At 40.2% G+C, this 23,247-nt stretch overlaps 1 protein-coding gene across 1 annotated transcript in view; it reads right to left on the reverse strand.

The window, feature by feature from the left end:
• Positions 1–16,959, reverse strand: part of UNC13C (unc-13 homolog C) — a 501,491-nt gene extending 484,532 nt beyond the window's left edge. The window contains exon 1 of the mRNA XM_084880006.1: positions 16,621–16,959. The gene's annotated coding sequence lies outside the window, so the exon portion shown is untranslated. The remainder of the gene's footprint in view (positions 1–16,620) is intronic.
• Positions 16,960–23,247: the final 6,288 nt, after the last annotated feature.

The raw sequence follows: 23,247 nt of genomic DNA on the forward strand, positions 1-23,247 counted from the left end.
ATGATAGTTAATATATGTCCCCTGTGCAAATTCAGTTAGTTCTTTAAAAATTCTTGTATTTTATTGTGGAATACTAAATTATACGTGTAAAGTCTCTTCAACTTAAAACTGAACATGCTTAGCATCAGCCAGTTCTTACCTCAAAGGGCATCAAATCACAACAAATGTATTTGGTAACCTGATCAATGGAAAGTCTAGGTGCTATTATAATTGAAATAAAAAAGAAATTAAGAAGGATACACAAAAATGTGTATATCTCTAAGTAACCACAGAGGTAAACATATGTAATGTCTATGTATCTAAATTCAAGTTTCCCAAAGCCCCTTGTCACAAAAGAAGGTAAGCTCTAAGATTCAAGCTCTGGTTGTACCTGTGTTTGTCTCTCTTGATCCTAACTCAGCCCAGACCCTTTACTTAGGTTTTAATGACAGTTAGAAAACAAAGATGCAGAAGAATGCTGTGGAAAATGAGATCAACTATTTTTGACACCATCTGCTAATTTTTAAAAACATTTAAAATGTCTTTAAAAAGTAATCAGTGAATAAGCCCTCTAAATATACTTCTGTGCCATAGGAATAAGAACAACATAAGCGGGTACCCCAGAAGCATACACATTCTGTATACCCTTAATTAAGACCAATGTAATTTCAACACTAACCTCCCATTCGAATCTACCCTCAGCCTCCACTCCAAATGTTTACACTTCAGCCTCCCATCCAAGTCTTCCCTCAGAATCAATGGAAATATCTTGTGTGGCATAACTGTAAGTGCCACACAGATACCCCCTTCAGGAATAAAAGCCACTCATCTCTCCATCTGTATTTGTTGCCATAGATGCATAGTTGAGTTTGTCTGAGAATGCTCTGTGGCCAAAGGGTTATCCCCCTCCTCTGGGGCAGCCCAAATTAATTGAGTAATTGATAAGTGCTCAAAAGCCTAGCACTAATTGATACAGTAGGTGTTCAAATTCTCTGTTGATTTAATACAGGGCCATCCCTGCATCAGAGTTTTCTGTAAGATTGGCTGAGGCTTCTGTTGCAAATACATTGCATTTCAGCTCCCCCCTCTACCCAATCCAAAAGAAATTCTATGCATATATATTTGTTTCATAGTCTGTTTCCCAAGGAAAATGACTTAAGAAAGTTGGTGTCAAGGGAGCACTGAGGAAATGACTCCAAATTGAGATATTTTATCTGGGTCCTCCCTCTTGGGCTAGCAATGAGAACCTAATCACTGACACTATGTGGAAAATTGGATAGCCTGTGTGTACTGTAGCAGTCCAACTGCTAAAATATGCACTACTGATAGACTGGGAGGAATACCAGTGTAAAGGAATGAATTCATGCATACAATGTCCCATGTTATTTGATAGGTTGAGGAGAGGAAGTGATTAGCATTTTGGAATAGAATAGCTGTTTCTGGAATCTTTTGATGTAATAAACAAAGACAACAAAAGACTAAGAACAAAAGGCTAAGAGTGATAAATCACCAATTTATGGCTTAGTGTAAAGACAATTGGAAAGCCATGCCATCATTTAAATAAATTTTCACCTTTTGCAACAAATGCAGGAAAAGCTAAGCACCAGCCCCAGGAATCCTATATAATAAAGAGGTAATTTGCAAATTGACCATCACTCCAACACACAAGATGGCCAACCCCATGTGGTCAAAGATGGGCGCCCCCATGTGGACACAAGATGGCCAGCATGGGAGGGCAGTTGTGGGCAATCAGGCAGCAGGGGAGGGAAGTTGGGAGGGACGAGGCTTGCAGAGGAGGGCAGTTGAGGGTGATCAGGCCCACAGGGGAGGTCAGTTAGGGGTAACTGGGCTGGCAGTGGAGGGCAGTTGAGGACAACCAGACTTGCAAAGAAGAACAGTTGGGGGCGATCAGGCCTGCAGGGGAGGGGAGTTGGGAGGGACCAGGCCTGCAGGGGAGGGCAGTTGGGGGTGACCAGGCTGGCAGGAGAGGGCAACCAGGCCTGCAGGGGAGGGCAGTTGGAGGGGATCAGGCCTACAAGAGAGGGAAGTTGGGAGGAACAAGACTTTCAGGAGAGGACACTTGGGGGCAACCAGGCCTGCAGGGAAGGGCAGTTTGGGGCAAACAGGCTGGCAGGGGAGAACAGTTAGGGGTGACCAGGCTAGTTAGAGAGGGCAGTTAGGGGTGACCAGGTCAGCAGGGGAGGGTAGTTGGGGGCAACCAGGCCTGCAGGGGAGGACAGTTAGGGGTGACCAGGCTGGCAGGGGAGGGCAGTTAGGGGCAATTGGGCCAGCAGGGAAGCAGCTAGATATCAATCATGCTGGCAGGGGAGTGGTTAGGGGGTGATCAGGCTGGCAGGCAGAAGCAGTTAGGGGCAATCAGGCAGGTAGGCAGGCGAGCAGTTTGGAGCCAGCAGTTCAGGATTGTGAGGGGGATCCCAGATTGGAGAGGGTGCAGGCTGGGCTGGGACACACATGCCCCAGCCTGTGCACAAATTTTGTGCACTAGGCCTCTAGTTAATTATAAGAGAGGCAAAGCTCCAGAGAAGATTCCTCAATGTAGGTAGGATGGCTATGCTAAGATCAGGCCTTAATAGAAAAAAAATAGGACTTTGAGTTATGGGATGAGGACATGTAGGTTAATTGACTTAGGACTTTTAAAAAATATATTTTTATTGATTTAAGAGAGGAAGGGAGAAGGAGAGAGAGATATAAACATCAATGATGAGAGGAAATCATTGATTGGCTATCTTCTGCATGCCCCACACTGGGGATCGAGCCCACAACCCTGGCATGTGCCTTGACTAAAATCCAACTGTGACCTCCTGGTTCATAAGTGTCTGCTACTTATGAACTGATGCTCTTCCACTGAGCCATGCTGGCCAGAATCATTTAGAATTCTTGAATCATCAGCTTCCTGGAATCCTAGAGTGCAAACATGACTTGCTTCTCCTTCTAGTGATTAGTATGCTACCCTCATTTGAAGACAATACAGAAGTCTCTGACTTGCAAGAAAAGCTATGCATTCTTCATCAAGATCTACCACAAATGTCCCCATGGGCCTCCAGAACAATAAGAGCAAAGTCACAACATATTGTAGCTGAGTAAATATAAGGTCTGTTAAGGGAGGAAAGCGACTGTATGTTGAAGAAAATATAAGATCCCACCAACATATATGCACCAACAGGAACTTAGAAAGTACTTATCAACTGAATTCTGTGGATGCTAAATCAATGGGGAGGTATATAAACTAAATTAGGGAAGAATTTATTGCTATAGAAGCATACTCCTATGATACTGAATTTAACACCTGACCATAGAAGACACTATTAACACAAAGCTATTTTGGTTCTTTGAAGCTTGGAAAAAACAATAGCCTGCACTTAGTATAAATAGTTTGGCAAATAACAGAGAAAGATGTCATAAGTCTCAGAGAAGTATAGTTGTGATAGAGTGGAAATACTATATAAAACCATAAAACTCACCAGCTGAAAATGTTCCATGAAAGGGCATATCATTTACCAACCTGATAAGTAATGTAAGTTTCTCGATGACATCATTGGTCATCTCAGTGGTGACTATCCTCTATAAGTCAGAGATGCTATAGAGCCAGGCTCTAATAACAAGGGAAATAATAGGATACCAAAACAACTAAAACGTTAGGTATCATTTAACTATCAGAAAAAAGCTGGGTACAATTACCATGATGTGGCAACAATGAGGCAACTTAAGCCTTTTAGGGTTAAGTAGTCTAGAGAATACCTCAGTATCACCTCCAAAGTAAAAAGTAAATCATTGCCTCTCACATCCAAAGTGTGGTTTCCTTTCAAGTTCAGAAATCATATACTCCATATGTGAAAATGCTATTCTGACCCATATGCATGTGATCCAAAAGGCTGATATAGTTCACACTCTGTGAACAGAGATATCTGTGCTAAGTAGTCACCTTGTGGAATTTATGGTGAGCTACAATAGGGGAATCAAATGTGGACCCCTATTTTTTGGATAGATACCACCAACATATATGCACCAACAAGAAAGTACTTATGAACTGAATTATGTCGATGCTAGATAAATGGGGAGGTATCTGAAGTGGAAACCTAGTATCTATTCAAAAAATATTTCTCAGACTGCAATTGGATTTGAATATATACAGAGAACTTGAATACGTGGCAGCCACTAACCATGTGGCCAGAACTACCTATCATGAGTTCAGTTCTGTCCAACCCATCAAATAGTGACATTGGATAAACCCAATAGTAATCCACTGTACATTGGAAATGGTATAGCTGGGACTATCAGGCATGGACAGGATCACAGGGAACAGGTAAGCTGCATGAGGATGTGGCCTAGACCTTTGTCATCCATTACAATTGCAGCAGTGTCTTTCCCTCTGTGTGTGTGTGTGTGTGTGTGTGTGTGTGTGTGTGTGTGCATGTGTGTGTGTATAAGTATGAGAAGAGAGACATACACACACAGAGGTAGGAGGGGGGATGTACAGTTGATCTTTGAACAACTGAACAACTCAGGTTTGAACTGTGTGGGTCCACCTATATGAGGATATTTTTCAATAAATTCTTGTGCTGTTTTGGATTCATGATTGGGATGTTATGAATGTGGAAGGCTGATGGCATGCATTATGCCATTTTACTTAGAGGACTTGAGTATCTGCAGGGAGTCCTGGAGAACAACTACAAAACAACTAGGTTTTGGGGGAGTCAAATATATCCCTTATGAACAGCTAAGGGAAGAAGGAAGAAGTCTAAACTTAGTGATTTATAGTCTGGACAACTTATCTCAGTATGTGGGTGTCTCAATATGTGAGTGTACATTAAAATGGACTATGATACACAGTCCCACTCAACATGTCACTGAAACCCAGCAGTAAAGTAAAATCCTCCCAATGCACAGAATTTGAGACAGGTTATCTTGGCATGCACTTGTGTGGACAGAGAAGTGGCCCATGGTAAGAATGCATGTGGACTCATGAACAATGGCGAATTGCTTGTCTAACCTATTAGGAGCCCATAAATAGAAAAATTAGAAAATCAGCATCAAAGAGAGTTAGAGAAGAAGCAGTATGAAAGGGCACAAAAGGTGAAACTTTCTGTTTGCATATTGAGGCTCACCAGAAAGCATCCTCAAGGAAGTAGCAATAAATAACCACGTAAACAGAATAGGTTGACCAGTTGTGGTTGAGATGGAGAGTATGCATGGGCTCCTATTCACCACAGCTGATCAAGGCACAGCCACTGCTGAATGGCCAACCTGACAGCAATAGAGACCAATGCTGAACACGTATGACAACAACATATTTCAAGAAAATATACAAGCAACTAGATTACATGTAGCAATTGATTACATTGCACTTTTACTCTGGAAAGGGCAGTACTTCATTCTAACTGGACCAACACAATTTCAGGTATTAATTTGCCTTCCCTACCCACATAATTTCATCTTAGACCATGGGGATTAATACACAGAAGTGGATTGCGGCAGTGAGCTCCTGGTTTCCATGGGGGGAACTGCTTCTATGAAGACACATAATAAAAGTATCATGAAACCTTAAGATAGACTTATCATCTGGTCACTTTAGACTTACAGCAGGAAAAAATGACTGATTATTAGTAGAATGTAGGACTGGACTTACACTATAGGGACAAGGAGAAATATGTTTAGCACCCAGATAAGCCACTGAGAAAATTCTTCATAAACCTTTTCCTAATTTTGTAGTAAATGGATAAAAATAGCAAATGACTAGGGGCTCATTCAGAAATGATAATCTTGGTCACCCCAGGGATACCTGATATGGGAGGTTTAGGATATCTGACATGTTGTGGTCTGGAGAGCAGCTACAATTACAAGGGCTCTAGTTCCTGCCAGTAACCTTCTTCATGTAAGAGACCAGCGAGCTATCCCAGATGGCCTTAGCTTGCCACATAAAACAAGTGGGTTTGAATGGCATACAGGGCAGACTTGTGGATGTCAAGATGTGATACCTACAGGACCAAGGTACTCAATCCGGAGTTCACCTCTGGGAAGGGCCCTCCACTGAGGTGGTCTTGGTTTCTGGTTGCCACAAATACCAGCTCACAATTTTTCCATACTGTCTTTGATATGCTCTAGTTTTGACTTTCAGACTATGTAACTCCAGGTCTACACAATATATAACCTTTATTTTCACAATATATCACAAGTAGCAGAGACAGCTAATGGTTAACAAAAAAAAAAATAATTATAGTTGCCATTCAATATTTGCTTGCTTTGTTCCTCTAAAAATTTACTATAATATTCCTGTCAGAGAGGAAAATATTGTGGCCTGGCACAAGTAAGCACCTTCCTTAACACCACCGTTCTAGGAAGTGGTAATATCTACATCTGAATGCAAGATATGAAACTCCAAAGACTTCACCTTACATCACTAATTATTCAGGTAACCAGTAAAATGGGGGGGGGGGGGCGGGGGGCGGGAAATGCATACATATGGCAGAGAGAATATACTTTGAATTTAAACTGCCTGATTATCCACTTAAGTATACTATTGAATATGATAAATAAAATGTAGTAAATCTTCTACTGAAAAAACCCTCTTTTGTACAGAACTTGAGAAATCATTCTTGCTGAATCTTTATTAGAAATTTCATTTCCAAGGCAGATTCTCCATCTGCCAGCTGTATTCAAATATGGAGTTTAGAATAATCAAACATTTTTCTAGTTGTCCAATGGAGCTTTCAGTTGGCTGGTCTGAACCTAGGAACTGAAAAATATAGAAATGCTTTGCCCTAAAATACAAAGTCTGTGAAGTAAATAAATGTGGTTCCCAACAACCTGGTCTGCTCCTTGGTCACTTTTTCTGTCTCACTTAATGATTTTTGGTATGTTTGGGAATTGTTTAGACTAAATAATATTTGTTCTCATTTTTATTCCCAAATTCTATTATTTTAGGAAGAAACCAAGAAAGACTGCTAGTTTTCTCAACAATTACATAGTACTTATTCATCAGAATTTGTTGACAACTTTCCAAGATTGTAATTGAGGTTGCATGACCCTGCCTTCATTAATAAATGCAAATTGAGCCATAATGTTCAGATGAGAAACATGTAATCACAATTTGAATGGGGGCTATTTATCTAACAAATTCCAAAATATTAAACAATATGTTGGCATTAGGGAAAGAGCTCAATTTGCTCTATGTTTTATTCACACCAAGCATGGCATCTGTGTCTGGCTTCTCTCCCTTATAAGGTTATGAGCCCCTCCTTTGAAAGGCAATTTTTTTTAATCTCCATATCTTCATGGTATTCTACACAGAATAGATTACTAGTAAAGATAAAGAAGTGAAAGATATATCCAAGAAAAATCAAAATAATTAAAATTTAAATTCAAAAGTTTTTTAAAAATAATCATATTATGGAGTTATCAGCACTTTACTCATTCACCCAACAAATATTTATTGATCACCAGCTAAGTATTGTTACCTGCACTAAGTTTGGGAGAATACAATGGTGAGCAAAACACCAACAGTCTCAAAAACAAATAAACCCAAACAAAAAATAGCAATATTCTGTTCCATCTGTAAGATCAGAATGAACAGGGAGAGTTTTTTAAACAAGATATTTCAATAAATAAGAGTACTTTCTTTCTAACCATTTCCACCAAAAAGTGACTTGGTGTCTATCAGACCTATCTATCGCCCTAATCCTCACCATATAGTCTCTGCTCTAACCCAAGACATCTCTTTACCTCTTTGCATGAATTAAATGTACTTTTACTGCCTCCTCACCAGACTACCACTGTTGCAATCTGAATCTTATAATTCATTCCTTCCATTTGTCGTTCATATTTAGTCCACATTCACTAATTTGACAAACCCCCTCCTTTAATTCATTCTTTGTATAATAATTTGTGTTCATGTTTTTTCTCCCCCAAATAAATATAAAAGCTTTTGGTGGCAGGTCCTCTTTTTAGTCATTTTCACTTTTCTTTTGTTGAGCTTTGCGAAGTACCCAAAGTCATCTTAAACATCTGCAAAAACACTTTGTTGTTCTCCACTCGCAAAAACTGGTTATTTCCTTTTACCCACAAGTGTTTCCTCTGCCTGAAATATTCTCTCTGGCCAATCATCAAAATCTATCTCACTCTTTTCCTTTAACACATGAAGAAAAACTCTTTTAAGCACTACCTTTTGTTAGTAATAATGTCAAACACAGGAAACTGTTTTAAAATTGTGTATCCCGTCAGAATCATTTTAATTCTCCAGAGGTTTTGCTTTATGTTTTGTTTTGTTTTGTTTTGTTGTTGTTGTTATTTCTTACTCTGCAAGTAATAAACTACAGGTTTGCAGTTCAGAGAACAATGGCACCACCTTGCCCTCAAGAAGCTCACCATCTAGTGAAGAGAAGACAGGTACAGGCACGGGGAATTCAGAGCAGACTAGATGGTGGAAGAGAGGCAGCAGCAAAGCCCAGCCTTTTGGCCTCTGCACAGGTCATCACACATTAAAGTACACAGAACCATCTTGTCTGAAATTGAACTTGCTTTGCTTCTCCTGCAAAGCAGCTCACAGCCCTGTAATTAACCCAGAAGGAATCCCTTGGACTCCAAGTGTTTTCTAGCTGGTCTAATTAGGACAAAGGCAGCAGCTCAAGAGGCAGGGTATACACCTCTCCATCAGAAAGGAGGAGCAAGAGATGTCCCTCAGGTAGCCTAAGGTGTACAGTGAAGTAGAGAATGTAAACACCGTCACCTTGGTGTGCTGGGATTTCTGAAATGTAAATTTGTGACCTGATTCAAGCCCAAGCTTGGATTTCTTCTGTTGTCTATGACACCCCTGCCCCACCCTCTTCTCTAGCCACCTGCTGAGTCCTCCAGACCCTCAGACTAATGTCAGCAATAATCTAAGCACAGTGTAATTCGGATAAACGTGCCAGTACTCAGAAATATAAAAAGTGTACTTTCTTTCAAGCATAGACTTGATGCTCTAGTTTCCTTTCATTAGATGCTGTCTTTGAATTTCTTTTCTGGAAACAGAGATGGATTTTGCAAAAACAGTACTTGCTGTTCTATTTCTCTTTATGAGCAATTGTTTTCCTCTTGCAAAATTATGTGTTGGGATCCAGGGCTGTGATCTTGGGTCAGAATATTTCAGGGCTAATCATCAATCCATATAGAAGTTAACTTACTTTCAAAAGCTCATTTATACTACTTCCCATACCAAATCAATAGAATTCTAATTACCCAGGCAGCCATCCCTCATCACTAACATGGTTATTTTACTAAATAAAAAACACCCATTTCTCTAAAATACCTACTTATCAATTTCAAATAATTAGAAAGTAGTGAATAATGACCAATTATACTAAACACAATTTAATAGTTTATAATGCCGAAAGCTCTAAACGGAAATGTTGAGAATCTGCCATGCCATTATAATGAATATAATGATATTATACAATAGTACAGATAGAAAATGGCATCTTAACTTAATCTGTAAGTAGTATCATCGCCCATAAATATTTATTGTGAAAGTTGTTGCCACAAATTAGTTAATTGCATAAGAATTTTTGAATTTCTGATAAATAGGAGTTCACAGTATCTCTCCATTAGAGTTCACATTGCTTGGTTTTACCACTCATTAATATTCACAGACATATATAGTAACAAATGTTTTGCATTAAAATATGAATAGGCCTTACTTTGTGGTATATTTTTATCTGGTATTAAGCAGTGAATAAATCATCTGTATGATAGGAATTTTAGATAACCGGACTAAGAGATTGGGTTCACAATAAAACATGCATTAACTGAGAAATAATTGAAAAACAGACATTCAGAAACTGTAAGTACTTTGACAATTACTTTTTTGGTGCTTCTATAATTTTCAAAATTGTAATTAAATTTGAAACTTGAAATTTGTGTCACATCCGATGGACTTTTTAAATTTTCTGCATTCTAAGAAACATCCTCTCCAGTCTCATGGAAGGAAACTTCATATTCTATACACAACAATCAGCAAGTAATATCTGTGGGTAGGGCCTACAGGGCAGACAACTGGAGCCAACTATGAGAGATATTAATGAAGTCTTTTAGTTTCAAGTGTCTTAAGAGGAAGATAATATAAAATCTAGACACTCACAAGAAAAACTTAAAGGCCAAGCTTAAGTTTTCTCTCAATAGATTCTACAGTTGATCTATATTGTCCCAACTAATGGACATTCCCTCCTCTTAACATCGTTATTAAGAAATTTAGAGACTTCAAGTTTAGCCAAGAAACTTAGGGAAGATTTTGTTTAGACTCCTCATTCCCCTTTTTGGGAATTTTTCCTTCATTTGGAAAAACTACAGGTGAAAGCACCTATATAATCAGCCACATTGCCTCTTATCTGAGAACTAGAGGCCCAGTGCATGAAATTTTGTGCACTGGGGGAGGTCTCTCAACCTGGCCTGCTCCCTTTCCCAGTCTGGGACCCCTAGGGGGATGTCTGCTTGCCGGCTTAGGCCCACACCCTAAGCTAGCAAGAGGACATTACTCTCACAGTCCGGGACTCCTCACTCTTCATCACCCACCTGCAGTATAGGCAGGAGAGGCTCCCACCAAGGCCATTGTGCTTGCCAGCCATGAACCCTTTCTGGCTGAGTGGTGGTCCCCTGTGGGAGTGCACTGACCACCAGGGGGCAGTTCCTGTTTTGAGCGTCTGCCCCTGGTGGTCAGTGGGCATCATAGCAACTAGCCCTTCCACCATTAGGTTGATTTGCATATTAGGGTTTTATTATCCTATCTAATAAAACAGCAATATGCAAATTAACTATCACTCTGCTACACCTACCAGCCACACCCACCACCCAATCAGGAGTGAGTATGCAAATTAATCTAACCAAGATGGCTGCGGCCACAGAGAGAGCAGGATGCTTGGGTTTCCTTGGTAATGAAGAAGCTAAGCTTTCTGCACACCCTGGCAGGCCCAGGCCTCCATTAAAGGCTACAAAGTTTCAATTATAGAAGATAAATAAATCCCAGATACCAGGGCCTCCACTTGGGTCATCTGGGGACATGGCCTGCCTGAAAACCACCACAGGCCCCTAGCCCAGGCCACCCAATGCCTCAAGGGAAACCACACCCTGATCTAGGACACCCTTCAGGGAAAACCAGCCAGTCCCCACCTGTGCACCAGGTCTGTATCCTATCTAATAAATGAGTAATAAGCAAATTGACCATCACTCCAACATACAAGATGGTTGCCCCCCTGTGGTCAAAGGTGGCCGCCCACATGTGTACACAATATGGCTGCCACAAAATGGCCAGCAGGGGAGGGCAGTTGAGAGGGACAAGGGAGAGCAGTTGGGGGCAATCAAGCCTGCAGAGGAGGGAAGTTGGGGGTGACCAGGCCTGCAATGAAGGACAGCTGGGGGGGACCCAGGCCTGCAGGGGAGAGCAGTTTGGGGTGACCAAGCCTGCAGGAGAGGGCAGTTAGGGGTGACCAGGCCTGTAGGAGAGGGCAGTTAGGGGCAAGCAGGCTGCTAGGGAAGCAGTTAGGCATCAATCAGGCTATCAGGGGAGTGGTTAGGGGGTGATCAGGCTGGCAGGCAGAAGCACTTAGGGGCAATCAGGAAAGCAGGCAGGCGAGCAGTTGGGAGCCAGCAGTCCTGGATTGTGAGAGGGATAGGGCCTAAACGGGCAGTCAGACATCCCTCGAGGGGTCCCAGATTGGAGAGGGTTCAGGCTTGGCTGAGGGACACCCCCAGCTTCTGTGCACGAATTTTGTACACTTGGCCTCTAATGTAATATAAATCCTCTCACTGAGAGTAGACAGAGAGTATCAAGAGACTGCTCCAATTCAAGGCTAAATGGAGAAAGACAGCAATTGATGTATGCAGTTATTGTAATTTGTTGTGTTTATTTATCAAGAGCTATGTCTTATAATTCGCTATTTTAAAAAACAAAACAAAAACAAAAACAAAAAAAAACTGTTCTTGCTCATGTAGTTGAGCATCAACCCATGTACCAGGAGGTTATCGTTCGATTCCAGGTCAAGGCAAATGCCCTGGTTGTGGGTCCAATCCCCAGGATGGGGCATTCAGGAGCCAGCTGATATTCAGAGGCTTTGGTCTCACATCAATGTTTCTCCCTCTCTCTCTAAAAATGAATTAAAATATTTGTTAAAACTATTCTATTGAATGAGTAATAAAGTGAGTGGCTAAGTACCTAAACACCATTTGTTTCTTGTAACTAACTGGCAGCATTTCAACATCTATCAAAGTGCAGCAAATGCTTTATGATCCACAAATACAGGGCCTTATACAAAATATGCAGTTAAAATGAAATATTATTCAGTCAATACTTATCATTGCCTAGTTGTGCAAAGGAAAACAAGTTGACAAATTTATGAAAATTTACAAAATGATTAATGGTGTTTCTCCAGCATCTCTGGCAGCTCAATGATATTTACAAACCACTAGCCTTGGGAGAAGCAAATCAAAGTCAAGTAATTCTGTAGTGACATTTCAAATTGAGTCAACCCTATAGATTCTGCATCCTGTAGATTTTATAGAATTTCTGAGTCTAAAAACTACAAGGGCTTTTCATGATCATCAAACAAATAGTATTCTTTTACAGATGAGAAAACCAATGTTTAGAAAGTGACAACCCATGTTCACACAGCCAGTTGGAGACAGCCAGTATTGGACTAATTCCAGTAATTTTCTACTAGATAGCAAAAAACACTGGACTCCTTTTGGAGTGTGTGCATTAATTCTCTACATTATTTCATTGGCAGTTTTGACTAAATAGTTCTCATTGATAGACAAAGGAATTGCTTAGGTTTTTCTCAGCTATGTGCCACTTAACAGTGATGTCATTCAAATCACATCCATTCTTTCTCCAGATTTTCTATGATCAGATCAACAGTGGCCCTCTCTCAGAAACATGCCTCAGTGATCCTGCCTACCAACCACACCATGGGTTCTTCCAACTGGTAAGACAGAAACAATCATCCTGTTTGATAGTTTGTTTGTTTGTTTTCTTTCTTTTCCCTCGGGTTCAATATGCCTGAAAAAGTAACTTCTAGAGTAAGTCATTAAAACTTATAAAATACATGAAGCAAAATATTTTCACTCAAAACAGTTTTTGTCTATAAAAAACACACAAACACATTGCACCCAGATTTTTAAGATCCAGAATGCTCAGAAACAAAGTATGTGCCATCTGTAACATAGGAGTTGGGCCCCTGAAGACTGGTTGTTGGGAATAGAGGAAGGCCAAAGGTGAGGTTGTAAAAGTCTAAGAAAGATAAGGAAATATTTGATTACTACTCTGATTACATTTTTTTTCATACTGGAAAACTCTGAGTACAATTTACAATGTTGAATTTCTATCTTGCTAACCAGATTTATTTTCACATAATATTTTAAATATCCTATGTAAGAAGAAGAAAATGTTTTCCTGTATCAAGGTTATAACAATTTCTATATGCTGAGTTCAAGCTGTACAATATAAGTAGGATGTGCAAGAGATGGGAAAGATTTATGTCCCTTGGATCACAACCATTTTCACAAGAGAAAGGAAAAGGATTTTGTATCTTCATTTCTACTTTTTCTCTGGAGGACTTTTGGTCTGGAGGTCACAATAACATCTGTCCTCCTAACTTTGCCTTAATAGAGTACAAGTGGAACACCCATTATCTCCATAGAGACTACGGAACTGAGTGCTTAGTCTTCTGCATCCTCAAAACCTACAGACTGAGAGCTATTAATAACCCTCCACCTTTTTGTTAATCTGGAAAGGGATTGGAACCTAGCCATTCAACCAAAACAACTTAAGATCCAGATATTATTTGTAACAACAAGCACCAACAAATTTTATTCCCTAAATTCGCCATTAGTGCCTGAGTGATATTAAATTAAATGTATGTTTTCAAATAAGGTAGCATTAGGTATAAACCATAATAGAGTCAGAAAGCAGATTCTTTCTTTCCAAGTGCATTTTGGAAACAAATTTGGCATGTATTTGAAATTTCCAGAATTTCTAGCTGGAAAGCAGAATTTTTTTTTCCACAAGTGAGAAGGTGATTGCCATTTTTCAAACATTCCAGAAAAAGTCCTTATGTAGTAAAAATTATAGGATAAAAGAATGAGTAAGAACAGATATTATTGAAATTGGAACATAATGTACAGGTGGTATAATGCTTCAGAGAACTCAAGAAAGGGTATGTGCATTGGGTCAATAGAAATGAAAATGCCTGGAACACTGGGAAAAATACATAATGACAAAAGTGTACTGATATTCAAAATCACAGATTTGCCCTCATTCAACAAAGATATGCAGAACATTCCCTTCTAAGCTGGCCCTTACACACACACACACACACACACACACACACACACAAAATTTTGTCTTTGCAAGAGGAATCACACTTGTCATCTGTTTTTAATGATTAATGGGTTCTGAAGCAAGAAGTTCTCTGTATCACAAAAAGGGTGGGGCACAAGTAGGTTTACAGTTGTTCATATGGAAAATAATACAATAATTAATAAATAATAATATAAGAATAACATGTTTTGCACACTCTATCAATGTAACACTACTTTTGCACCACTTGGTATTTCATTGCTTCATGTTTAAAGACTAGCAACCATAGAAAGGTGTTAGATGGCCTAGAAAAAAAAGTTTACTTTGTAATTAATAAGCAGATGGAAAGTGAATTATTTTAGCTATATAACACGTTTACTTCATAGTTCACCCAGGCATAGATTTGTCTAAACACATGGTGATGACGATTTCTGGAAGAAAATTCCAAATTTTGATTATGGAAGACTAACAAATAATCAAATGCTGGAAAAGAAACCCACACCTGCTTATCTACCTTCAAATCCAACTCCACAGTTCTATTGAAATTACTCTCAACAGAATTCCACTGTGGTTTGAAAGGGCACTTTGTGTATAAGTGTTTCAGATATTCTTTAAAAGAATCTTAGCCCAGTTTACTTATTGGTTTGAAAGCAATCATTTAATCATTTAATGGATTCAGTAAAAGTACTGTTGTATCATTGCTATAGTCTTTCATCTACAGATACGAAAGCCCTCCTCATACAAGATGTCAATGGAGAAGAAAAATATACAACGTTTTCCACACCCTACTAATGAATGTAAACTTGACTCTGCTCATCTTTCAAACCACTCTTCTGGCCTCAAAACTGCTTGCAGTTACTTACAACAACTGTGATGTTGTTGTTGTTAGAGTAATGTATAGTAAACCACCAAATTCCTGATATTGTTGTATGGCCCAATTCAGTGCTCCAGATAGCTAACATTTGGCAAAAATAAGGTTTTTCTTTTAAAAGAGCAAGGTAATGACTTACTTTACAGTGTGCACAAATTATAATTACTTCTTATTTGCCTCTATTGCATCCTGGGCTTTTAAGTCATAAGCAAGTAGGTCCAACAATATTTAAGAGTCGAGGTCCTAGAGTTTTGGCATCAACTCTCGGTATTAGTGAAACACTTAACATATCTATAAAATATTTTGACATATATAAAAACGTAGCAAACTTTCCCTCCTCTTGTTTCTCCCCTCCTGTAAAGCTCACCTAATTTCAATACATATATGTTTAATATATTACCAATGTTACCTACTTTATGAAAATAATGTATGAAGTGTAAAAGATAGCATTCGTTTAGAAGTACTCCATTTGTTATTAATTCAAAAATGAGACAAATTTATCTTCTTGGCTTTTTAAAGAAATGCAGAGTATTTCTAAAAATTCATTTCTATGTGTTATCCACCCACCTCTTTCCTTTTTCTCTTTAAGAGCCTCAGAAGGAAAACTGACTTTGAGCTTTGTCATCTCAGCCTAGGTCCTAAAGGCAGCCAACATCACTATTGTTGCCATATCATTCTCTCTCTTTATTATACAAGTATATCGATGATGTAATTGCAGAAGTTAGGGTTCATTCAAGCTGTTGGAGCAAAGGGATTTTTTTTTTTTAGACTGCCTCCTTCGCAACCACAAAACAACTGTAAAACAGAGCCAAGTTCACAATTTAAGCAATTCATCTCTTGAAAGCAGATCTGCAGGATCTTCATTTTAAAGGACTGACGGAGGGGTCAAAATGCAGAACCTCTGGAAAAGCTCAATTTGCTCCAGACTCAGTGCTGAGCTGGAAAAACACTTGGGGAATACACAGCGAGCCTATGACACCATGGCTTTTAACCCCTTCGGAAAAGCCCCGAACTTTTTCGGTTTGGCTCTAATTTTCTCCCCTAAAATCCCACGAGATTAGGAGATAACCCAGCCTTTTATCCGGTCCCTAAACAGATATTCCCCCCGAAAGTTGAGCGGAAACTAAGCTATCATTTATTACTCTGCATTCAAAATAATGCAATGACAGAAGTCCGTGATCCTTAACAGAATCATCCTTATTATAAACACAGGACAAGTGAACATTTACCAATGCATCAGCTACATTAGTTGAACCCCATGGTTGTGATTCAAAGTGCTAACCAAAAAAAAAAAAAAAAAAAAAAAAAAAAAAAAAAAAAAAAAGAAAAAGAAAGAAAGAAAGAAATCAGCAAGAAAAGGCAAACACACACAACACAAGAAAATCACATGCAGATAAGGCAGCGCATTCCGGGAAGGGAGAGAACATACCTGAGGGATTCGCCTTTAAAAGAAAAGTGTCCACACCAGCTAGGCTGTTCCTCCCCTTCTTTTGGAGTCTATGTGTTTTCCTTTCAGGAATACCACTTGCAATTCGTGTTCCTAGTTTCCTTCCCTTTTCTCGGCCCCAAGGAGTTAGAGCAGGAGCGGAGGCTGTGACCCGGCGACCCGCCGAACCACCGGACTCAGGTGCAATCAGGCAATGCCTCTGGTCTGCAACGCTGTCTGTTCTTTTCAATGAGATCGTGCTCCCCCGGGCAGCCTCCGAAGCAATTTCACAACTTAGCTGCTGGCACCAAACTGCCTCTCCATCTCCTTGTTGCCAAATTCCTCCGGCAGCTCATTTCTCATCCCTATCTCTAAGAAAGCAAAAATTAGCTGCTGTGTTGCCCAGCAGGCGCCCAGGCTCAGCAACAATTGAGGGTGCGGAGCAGCGCGGGGGGCGGAGTGCGTGCGGGGAAGTTCCCAGAGCGCCGGCGGATGCTTTGGGGAATGAATGCAGCACCGACGCTGCTATCCTCCTCCTCTGCTCAGAGCTCCCAGGCTCCCTCTGCTGCCGCTGCCGCTGCACAGCGCGGCTCTCCAGGCGCAGACCCAGCCCCAGCTCAGGAGGATGCACTGTGGCCGCTGCCAGGTGTGGCCATCACCACCTCGCTGACAACTAGCTGTCCGAGCATAACCTCATCACTGGGGGGGAAACCCCGGAGGGGGGAGCTTCCTCAGCCTAATCTTCCCTTTATTGCTGAGTGATGACCTAAGGAGACACTCCGAAAGCCCATTCTGCTGGCCGCATTTGCAGCCTCTTTGATAACATGGATAATGTCATAATGTCATAATGACTTGTCTAGGTGTAGTTGGTTGTGCTTCCGAACATGAAAAGCACGGGGCACACGGTGTAATTCCCAATTAGCCACGGAGAAGCAGCTCACAGGACCCGGTGTTTCCATAGAGGAGAGGCTGATATTTCATCCCAGGTGGCTTTCTCTTTTTTTCTTTCTAACGTGTGGAAAGCCATTTGAAGGTGATTCCTCAAATATCTGAATTAAAGACACACACACACACACACACACACACACACACAAAGTGGGGAATAGTGGAAAACTTAGAGTGATCCAAAGCTTTTGCTTCTCACTTGGAAATAATGTCTACCCGTTTGAGGTAAGCACGTTGAAGAGCTGGCTAGGAATTGAATGGGCTTGCTTTCCTTTTTAGTTTTGCTGAGCAGAGGAGGTGAGGGGAGTAACGGCTCCCACTTTCCATCAATAAAGCATTTTTGTACCCTCTTACCCTCCTTTGAAACAAACAAAACAAGTCCCGGGTCTTAAAATAGAGCCTTTGGGAAGCTCAAGTCCTGAAATAACTGTGTAGGTTGTTAGATGCATCTGGTCTGCTGGCTTACTTCACTTCACTTGGCTTTGCTTTTAATAGGAGGGTCCTTTTAACCCCTCTGACTAACTGAGGAGCAGTCAACTATCTGCTGAGAGCAAACAGGACAAGAAGCATACACATAGATTTGTATGGCATTTTCCTGCACGTTCAAGGATGAACAAGAATGTAGAATTGACTCTACTTTACCTAAATACTTAATACGTAACAGCTGCCAGCAAAATGAGCAGTTAAGCCTGATAGAACATTTTTGGCAAAACACATTCCACCGACTATCTATCTATGTGGCAGGTGCTGGTACTGAGCCTTCTTGTTCCCAGCCCCACCTTTAGCTCAGCACAGCACAGCTTCCTCAACCTGCTGCTTAAGTGACTGTTAATGGACTTGAGCAGCTGCTCAAGGTCTAATGAGCTTCATCGGCAGGCAGACAGGGAGCGCAGTGATCACCACATTCAGCAGCCACCAGAGTGGCAGGTAGGACAAAGCGCGCCTGCCCCTGGCTGTAAGCACTCAGCAGCAGCAAAGAAAAAGCTGGTTAGACCTCAGAGTAGATGATGATCTGGCAAAATCTGGCTCGCTGACACACTGTTTTGAATTCTCTTCATTCAACACACAGAGGGGGGAAAAAAAAACAAACACCCATTCAGAGGTTTTCTTCTTTCTTTATTTTTATTTTATTTCAGCTAAGAACCTCCAGCACCCCAAATAGTGTAATGTATACAAGTTCCCAGGAAATTGAGATATAATGTCATTGGTTTAAACACATAGAAGGAAATACAAGTAAGATAATCCTAACCTTGAGCGGTCTCCAGGATGTGTATGTGATGTAATGAAAGGAGGTGTGAAAATATTGCTCAACACCAAATACTCTCACAGGAAAAGTAGCAACAGGAATGGTGATCGCCAGGCTTTACTTTTTAAGAAGAAATGTTTCATGCATGCGTCAGCTACATTAGTAGAAGCCGTGTGTCCCGGTAGATTCACTGCTCAGTTCTAATTATCAGTATTCTGGTTATATATTTCAAAATGGAAAGAGTTTACACCTCTGAAAGGGACAGGACTCATGTGACTGAGGAAAACTGGCTGCTAATAAGTTATGTCACAGCTGGAGAGAGTGACAGAGATTTATGACTTTATTGATGTGCAGGGACACCAAAATCCCTAACAGAACTTTGTCTCTACCCTTTTTCCCCGAAAATAAGACAGTGTGTTATATTAATTTTTTCTCCCAAAGTTGCGCTGGGTCTTATTTTCTGGGGATGCCTTATCTTTCCATGCGCTAGGTCTTATTTTCGAAGGATGTCTTATTTTCAGGGAAACATGGTAGATGGGTGGTTTTCAACTGCTGAGCACCTGATATGATATGATATAGCATTCAGAGTACTACACATTCTAGTCAATAAGTCACATTCTATTTCTGCAAAGAGCTTTCAAATAATTGGATTAATAACATTAACAATACAGAAGAGGAAATTAATATATGGATGTGCTCACCTGCCCCAAACTTACAGAATGATTGATTAAGAAAATATGACCATTTCTCCTCTACATCTTTCAGTAGTGGTTTTAGGAGGAATAAAACCTCTAGGGTACCATTCACCTCCCATACTCCAAGACATAAATTGGGGCAGATCATTTGTTTCATTTATGGTTCAGATGGGAGAAAACCAAAGTGTGTGGGTCATTGGTCATTTTTTATTGGTAGGAAAGCTTGACTAAAGCAAACGGATCAAGTAAAAGGATCATTTGTAAATAATTCTATTACTGCCTGTGCACTTGGCTTTAAGCAATAGAGGGATTCTTGAAAAAGCATAAATCAACCTTGTGTACACTGAATTGTATTTTCAGCATTCTAGAAGACCTCATTCTTTATTTCAGGGAATGGGTAACCAATCATTGGACCTCACTATTTTTCAAAATTTGTGACCAGCATTGGCTCTCTGCATTAATTCAAATGAATTGGTGAAATTTTCAAAATAATTGAGGTCAACAACACGATTATCTACATCCAAAATAGGAAGTTGGTATGTCTAGCTCCGTGTAACTGAATAATGTATAAGAGAAGAAATATTTGGGAATAAAGCATCCAATGTAATTTGGAAAGATTTGCAAACTGTTGATTTCATGATAGTAAAGAATGCACTTAAATTAAAGCTTTCCATTAAATTATGGTTACTTAAAAACTGTTAACTGTGGAGACTAGATTATACAAGGCACGGCAGCTTTCTCCTTGCCCACTCGCCCTTGGTTTGCTTACTCTGGGGAAGTTCGCTGCCATGACCTGAGAACATTCAAGCAGTCCAAGCGGAAGCCCGCAGGGCAACGAACTAAAGTCTCCTGCCAACAGCCAGAGAGGCACTGAGACACTATGCCAACAGTCGTGTGCATGAGCGATTTTGGAAGTGGAACTTCTATCCACATTCAAGTTTTGAGTTGTCTGCAGCCCCTGCTGACATGCTGTATGAACCCCCCTGAGCTGTTCCCAAATTTATAACCCACAGAAACTGTGAGGTAATAAATGTTCATTGTTTAAGTAAAAATAAATAAATAAATAAATAAATAAATAAATATCCAAAGAAGAGTTCTGACCTGTGTGGCCTATTTGGTTGGGATGGTGGGGGGGAGTGGGTGGGAGGTGTTCCTGCATGTACAACAAAAGATCAAGGGTTCAATTCCCAGTTAGGGCACATACTAAGTTGCAGGTTCAACCCCTGGTTGGGGTGCATATTTGAGGCAACTGATGTATATTTCTCTCTCATATGTTTCTCTCTGTCTTCCTCCCTTTCTCTTCCATTCTCTTTAAAATTTACAATAAAAACATATGCTCGGGTAAAGATTAAAAAAATGTAAATATAAATATAAATATAAAATCTTTGGAAATTTCAACTGATGAATTAGATGAACTATTATTTAATATGTAAATTTAAGTGCACCTAAATGTTTCATTTTTTAATTTTTTTAAATATATTTTATTGATTTTTTACAGAGAGGAAGGGACAGGGATAGATAGTTAGACATCAATGAGAGAGAAACATCGATCAGTTGCCTCCTGCACACCTCCTACTGGGGATGTGCCCGCAACCAAGGTACATGCGTTTTATCAGAATAGAACCTGGGACCCTTCAATCCACAGGTTGATATGCTATCCACTGAGCCAAACTGGTCAGGGCCTAAATGTTTTAAAGTGTAAAAAAATTTTGGCTCAACAAATTCAGTAACAAGAGGAAAGTACTATCTTTCTCTAGGCAATATTAATAATTCTGTGAGTCCTCTTACCACTTTTATAAACCTCTTTTGTAGCATTAGTTTATTATAAAGTACACTAGAGCCTCAGTGCATGAAAATTCATGCACTGGAGGGGAGGTCCCTCAGCCTGGCCTGCCCGCTCTCACAGTCCTCGGGGATGGGAGACTATCTGTGATCAGGGGAAGGAGATGCCCCGTCACATGTCTGCTGCTGCCACTGCTGGCAGTGCAAGCCTCAGCTGGCCATGGTTACCTGAGCCTCAGGTGGCCCTGGGCAGCTGGGGAGCTGAGAGGACTAGGGGACTCTGGAGGCAGGTGCGCAGCCACTCTGGCAAGGCTGAGAGGACAGGGTGCTGCCATCTTGTGACTGTGGGTGCCGCCATCTTTGAGAATGTGGCAGTCAATTAGCATAACCCCTCCTTATTGGCTGTGTATGCTGCCATCTTTGTGAGAGCATGAAGGTTAATTAGCATATTCCCTCTTTATAAGCTAGGATTTATTCATTTACCTGCCTTCCCTGCGAGACTGTGACCTCTTTGAGGACAAAGATGGTGGTTCATTCAGCTTTGTAACACCAATGCCTAGCTGAAGGCCAGACTCATGAAACATAGGTTGAGTGAGTGAATAACAATGTGCCTAGTTAGTAGAGCACAGAGTTAATGAGGCTAAGGACATGGGCTGCATCCCTGTGTAGCCAATTAGCTTTGTTCTAATTCTTGGTCCAAATGGCACCCTTAGTTCTCACCAGCTGTCTCATAAATGTACTCCAGAACAATCCTTCTAACTGCATATCCCAACAGTGGTGAGTCAGTAACACAATTATAGTGGCTAAAGTTTGTATAACACCCTTACAAACTGTTTTTGCATATGTATAGTCTCATTAAAATCTTATTTTTAAAAAACAGCAAGACAGACCTAGCTGCTTTGGTTAGGTGGATAGTGTGTTGGCCTGCAGATTGAAGGGTCCTGGAATTGATTCTGGTCAAGGCACATATCCAGTTATCGGTTCGGTCCCCAATAGGGGGCGTGCAGGAGGCAGCCAATCAATGATTCTCATCATTGATGTTTCTTTCTCTCTCTTCCTCTCTGAAATCAATAAAAATATACTTAAAAAACAAACAAACAAACACAGCAAGACATTATAGTAGTCTTGTTGTTGTCCCCATACTAAATGTTAAAACAGAGACTCATAAAGGCTACATGACTTATCTGGTTAGATAGGACTAGTAAGTGGTGGATTCTAGATCAGAAATCAGGCATTCGATGTTTACTTCAAAACTGATTCCACCATAAATTTAGCTAGTAATAATTACTATATTAAACTTCTTACCAGGTAACATTATCATTATTTTCTACTATTACTAACCAGCCCTCCATTCATTGTGGTAAAGTTTTCAGGAGTATTTTTTAAAATTTCAATAAGAAATGTTTAGTCAAAGTTTTAGAATGCCCAAGGACATGCCTCTGGTTCACAGCTCCGTTGCTTTGTGCCTCCATGGCCTTATACCGGACCTGAAACCTTCCGGGGCCTGTTTCCGGTGTGTGCATGTGCTGCGTGCTCTCTATAAGCAAAGCTGGGATATTCCTTTTCTCCTTTTCCATGCTTTACAGATTTCCAAGTGCAAATTTCAATTTGGTTTGACAAAACTAAAAATGATCATTTTAATGGTTTATATTTGCTTGCTAAACGTTTTATGTTCACTAGACATTTTTACTAGTACATACTTAAAGTGCATATATAAATTGAGATTTCTTGTTCAATTTCTGAAGGATTAAATGTCTCAGATAAAATATGTATGTATACAGTAATAAATTATTTGGGGTTTTTCGTTCTTCAAAGAAAACCCAGCAATGATGTCTTTTCTCTTGAGAAGATTAATTTTGGGTCATATTACTTGCCAGTATTTTAGGAGTTAATCAATTTGTGCTGATCACTCCGAGGGAAATGAAAATGACCTGGACAGAAACTCCATGCTAATGAGGTGAG

This window comes from Pipistrellus hanaki (assembly GCF_964339955.1).
Source record: "Pipistrellus hanaki genome assembly, chromosome: 1".
Classification (NCBI taxonomy): domain Eukaryota; kingdom Metazoa; phylum Chordata; class Mammalia; order Chiroptera; family Vespertilionidae; genus Pipistrellus; species Pipistrellus hanaki.